The sequence below is a fragment of the Callithrix jacchus genome, chromosome 5 (assembly GCF_049354715.1).
Source record: "Callithrix jacchus isolate 240 chromosome 5, calJac240_pri, whole genome shotgun sequence".
Classification (NCBI taxonomy): Eukaryota; Metazoa; Chordata; class Mammalia; order Primates; family Cebidae; genus Callithrix; species Callithrix jacchus.
In genome coordinates, this window is record NC_133506.1 from 129,284,584 (window position 1) to 129,290,007 (window position 5,424).

The window sequence follows — 5,424 nt, forward strand, 5'->3', positions numbered from 1 at the left end:
GGCTCTCGGGCTTTCGGGGCTGTGAGCAGCCAGGACACTCCCCTTCCAGGCCCCGCCCGCGCCCTCCCCGCGCGCCCCTCCGCGCTGATGTCACAGAGCTGCCGCAGCCAATGGCCATCGGGAACCTCTGCCCGGCTGCTCGGCCTCTTAGGTTCAAACTGAAAGCCCGAGACTTTCCCAACTTCAACTGGGCAGCTTGGGCCCGCTCGGCTTCCGGGAGACACCCCAGTCGCAGCCTGCGCTCCGGCCGCGAACCCCCACTGCGGTCCGCAGGGTGAGGGGCGCGTCTCCCTCCGCTCCCTCCGGGGGCCTAACGCGAGGCTCTTTTAAGGCTCTTCCCTATTCGAGCCAGGACAAGAAACCAAGAACCCCAGCCCCGGTGGCGTTCTTCGTTCCTGCTCCCTCTCGGACCTGGCTCCAGTGCTGTCAGGAGATGGGGGCGGGAGGGGCTGGCGTCACTAGCTTCTTAGGTGTCATCCCAGACTCTCGCTGGAAACCAGGGAGCGCGGCGGAGCCTACCAGCCCCGAGGCGAGGCCAGGCCTGGAGTGGGCGTCAGAAGGGTTTCTGCAGGGTGACAGCCCCGGAGCTTCCCGCATCCCCAAGTCTGTGCCTTTGCCGCCTAAGTATCAGCTGAGGCTAAATTTACTCCAAGTGAAGGTCAAGGAGGACCAGCTCCTGAGTCCCAGAGCCTGAATCCTATGAGGCATGCCTCGGGCTCCATTCTTTTTAGAGAATAGTTTCAGCTGAAATGATCATTACCAAGGTACAATGCCAGCGGCGAAGCAGTCAGCAAAAGAAAAGCGGACAAGGTGCAAAGTGGAAGTTCCTTTGCCTCTAGCCGACCCCCACCCTCGGGTTTTAAAGGAAGTGAGTGTGGAGGCCCCAGATTCTCCCCATGGCTTCGAGGTTTCTAAGCCGTCAGGGACATTCTGCTTTCTGGGGAGTGTGGTTTCCTTTTCCCTCTGCAGCGCAGCCGCAACCAGCTCTTGAGATCTGATGGTGTGGCCACTCCATCCTGGTATGAAAGTCAAATTCTGGGCCTGGTGTGGTACCTCACGCCTTAATCCCAGCACTTTGGGAGGCCGACGAGGGTGGATCACTTGAGGTCGGGAGTTTGAGACCAGTCTGGCCAACATGACAAAACCCCGTCTCTACTAAAAATACAAAAATTAGCCGGGCGTGGTGGCATGTGTCTGTAATCCCAGCACTTGGGAGACTGAGTCGGGAGAATCGCTTAAACCGGGGAGACAGAGGTTGCAGTGAGCCTAGATGGTGCCACTGCACTCCAGCCTGGGTGACAGAGGGAGACTCTCTCAAAAAAAAAAAAAAAAAAAAAAAAAAAATCAAATTCTAAACTGGACATGTAGAGGAAAAGGTGGGGTTCAGAGCCACTTGGGAGGCAAACATGTGGATTCGAACCCTGGCCAGGTCATCATGGGTGTAAATCAAAAAGTGACTGAGGCAGGTCTTAATCAAATAGAGGTTTAGTTAGCCACGCTTGAGGATCCACCAGGGAAAAATCACCTTTTTTTCCCAAAAAGGGTTTTGGGAACTTATGTATTTAAAAGAGAAAGAGCAAGCAGGAGAGGAAAAGAAGAGGGAGGGAGGAAAGGCAGTGAGGTTACAAACAGGAGAGGCTCTGATCTAGCCTCTGCAAACCTACATTTTACATGTGAAAGAGGAGTAGAAGAAAAAGTCAGTGCTGCATTGTCTCCTGCTCAGTATTTCTATCGGGAGCAAAGGAAATTAGGCTATGACACAGGGTTGTGAAATTGCAGCTATCTGGGAACAAAAGGAAAGCAGGTTTTTTTTTTTTTTGAGACAGTTTCCCTCTTGTTACCCAGGCTGGAGTGCAATGGCGAGATCTTAGCTCACTGCAACCTCAGCCTCCTGGGTTCAGACAATTCTCCTGCCTCAGCCTCCTGAGTAGCTGGGATTACAGGCACACGCCACCATGCCCAGCTAATTTTTTGTATTTTTAGTAGAGATGGGGTTTCACTTTGTTGACCTGGATGGTCTCGATCTCTTGACCTCATGATCCACCCGCCTTGGACTCCCAAAGTGCTGGGATTACAGGCTTGAGCCACCGCACCCGGCCCAAAAGCAGTTTTTGTGGTTTCCAAGCTTAACTTCCCCCTTTTCTTTGGAGACAGGGTCTTGCTGTGTTGCACCAGGCTGGAGTGCTGTGCTGCAGTCATAGCTCACTACAGCCTTGACCTCCTTGGCTCAAGCGATCCTCCCACCTCACCCTCCTGAGTAGCTGGGACTACAGGCATGCGCCACCATGCCCAGCTACATTTTTGTGCTTTTTTTTTTTTTTTTTTTGTAGAGACAGGGGTTCAGTATGTTGCCCAGGCTGGTCTTGAGTTCCTGAGCTCAAACAATTCACCTACCTCAGCCTCCCAAAGTGCTGGGATTAAAGTTTCCCTTTGACGGCTGGGCACGGTGGTTCACGCCAATAATCCCAGCACTTTGGGAGGCCGAGGCGGGTGGATCACAAGGTGAAGAGATCGAGACCATCCTGGTCAACAAGGTGAAACCCCATCTCTACTAAAAATACAAAAATTAGCTGGGCATGATGGTGCGCGCCTGTAGTCCCAGCTACTCGGGAGGCTGAGGCAGGAGAATTGCTTGAACCCAGAAGGCGGAGGTTGCGGTGAGCTGAGATTGTGCCATTGCACTCCAGCCTGGGTAACGAGCAAAACTCCGTCTCAAAAAACAAACAAACAAACAAAAAAACCAAAACTTTTCCTCTCACATAGTGAATGTGGGGTCCCTAGATTCTATTTTCTTTCATACAGGGAAGTCACTGATTCCCACCTCCCCACCCTTGGCTGGCCTGGCTCTCCTTGTGTGTCCAGAAAGCACAGGACCCCTCTGCTAGCCTCATCTGGAGGATGTAAAGAGGAATGAGATATCAGGTGTGAAAGCCTGATAAATGACTAGAAAGCAACTAGAGTGAATTTGATTGCTGTCATCATGACCTGGGGCCAAATGCATCTTCAAAACAAGTAGGAGCTGCAACAAGATGGTGGGAGAGGCTGGCTGGATAGAGGTTTGGAGACACCTTAGGCTTGGAGTTCTAGCTCTGCCATTTATGAGCTGACAAGTTACCCACCAGCTTCCCCATCTGTGAAATGAGCAATCTCTACCTTCCCCTATTGGGGTGAATATTAAAAGAGATCATGTAGGCTGGGCCTGGTGGCTCATGCCTGTAATCCCACCACTTTGGGAGGCTGAGGCCAGCAGATTGCTTAAGCCCAGGAGTTCAGGAGAAACCTGGGCAACATGGCAAAAACCCCATCTCTGCAAAAATATATAAAAATCAGCCAGGTGTGGTGGTGCACACCCGAGGCTGAGGTGGGAGAATCCACTTGAGTCTGGAGGTTGAGGCTGCAGTGAGCTGAGAGTGTGCCACTGCACTCTAGCCAGCATCTGGCCATTTGCTGGGCACATGCAGGCCCCCAGTGGGTCCCCTTCTACAACACTGCTTCCAGGTGGAAGCCTTCCCCGGTTCCTGGCATGCCGAACCTTTTTCTCCTAAAATCACGGCTTAAGTTAAAAACAAAAACAAAAAAATGTTCCTGATTTTCTCTGAGCCCTCTCCTTCTCCCCATCTTTCCTTCCATTTTCAATACACTATTTTGGCTTTCTTAGGCTATCTGTTAGTAATCTGTTTTCCGGCCGGGCGAGGTGGCTAACGCCTGTAATCTCAGCACTTTGGGAGGCCAAGCCTTTGTGAAGGAGTGGTAGCAGAGCAGAGAGGTGCTAGACAGACTTAGATCACTTGAGGTCAGGAGTTCAAGACCAGCCTGGCCAACACGGTGAAACCCTGTCTTTATTTAAAAAAATTTTTAAAGAAAAAAAAAAGTAATCTGTTTTCCTTCTTGCGAGCATTTAGCTTTGATTTTCCCAATTATCAATAAAGCACACCTCCAGGACAAAGTCATTAGGCCCTTTTGTAATTCTGCTCCTTATCCTAATTCAGGCTCCTTCCACAAACATTTAACAACAGAGAAGTTTTGCCTTGCGGACAAAGACAAGGAGGCCCAGTCCCTGCCCTCCAATGCCTAGAGTAGAGTAGAAAGCTGCTTCAAGGTCAGTAGATGCTTCTAGCCTGCATCCTAGCCCTCTGGGGGAGACGAGATGAGAAGAAAGTGCTCATTTTATTTGATGGTGGGAATCCCAGACCTGTGGCTTTCTCTCCAGCTGAAGCTAAGCATTGCTCCAAAACCTTTAGGCTAGAGCTGTCTATGAGTAACCAGAGGAAATCAACAAAATAAAATATCTGAGGCTTGAATACCTACCTACTTGACATTTCTGGCAGGCTCTAAGCCCCCGACTTTGGAGAGGGATTTGAGGTCTTAACTGCACCCTTGGTGTAACTTGACCTATAAGCCTTTAGGCCTAGGCGTGTGTCTCTGCCTGTCTAGGGCCACTGGGGCTTGCCTCTGGGACTTGGGCCTGCAAGCTTCATGTACCTGCCCCTCCCTATTATCCACCTGCCCCCCCCCAACACATGTTAGGCAGATGCAAACGTAATTGCGGTTTTTGCCATTACTTTCAATGGCAAAAACCGCAGTTACTTTTTTGCACCAACATAATACATTCCAGTGTTTGTTAACATTGAATTCTGGGCATTTTAATTCACATTGCTTTGTCCCAGCTCTAAGAAGTTGATTAGTCCTATTTCCCTATTATTATTATTATTTTGAGAGGACTTTTGCTCTTGTCCAGGCTGCAGTGCAATGGTGCAATCTCGGCTCATGGCAACCTCTGCCTCCTGGGTTCAAGCGATTCTCCTGCCTCAGCCTCCTGAGGAGCTGGGATTACAGTTGCCCACCACCACACCTGGCTAATTTTTTTTTTTTTTTTTTTGTAGAGATGGGGTTTCATCATGTTGGCCAGGGTGGTCTCAAACTCCTGACTTCAAGTGATCTTCCCTCCTCGGCCTCCCAAAGGGCTGGGATTACAGGTGTGAGCCACAGTACCCAGCTTCCATATGTATTCTGAGTCCCCCTCCCTGCTCCTGAGGTAAGACAAGATGTTCCTGGACTAAACCTCAAGGTGTCACCAGGGCTTGATGTCAGCACAGTTTGGGTACAGCCTTGGTGATCCAGGTCCCCCCATCAGCTGGGGTGGCCTGGCACAGGACTTTCACTCCCATGACTTCTAGAGAGAGGCTCTTTCACGCCTTGGTTCCCTGTTCTTGGGAACCACCTGGAGCCCTTTGGAGCTGGGGCAACCTGCTGAGCAGGTGGGAAAATCCTGAAGATACCAAACTATTGGCAGAGTGCCTGGGATTCCAGACAAGACTCCCCAGCCATGACAGGGAGGAAAAGTACCTGCCTCTGGGGCTCTTTCAGATGTGGAACCCTTATTTTCTGAGGGAGTTAACATACATCAGCGGGCTGAGGCAGCCA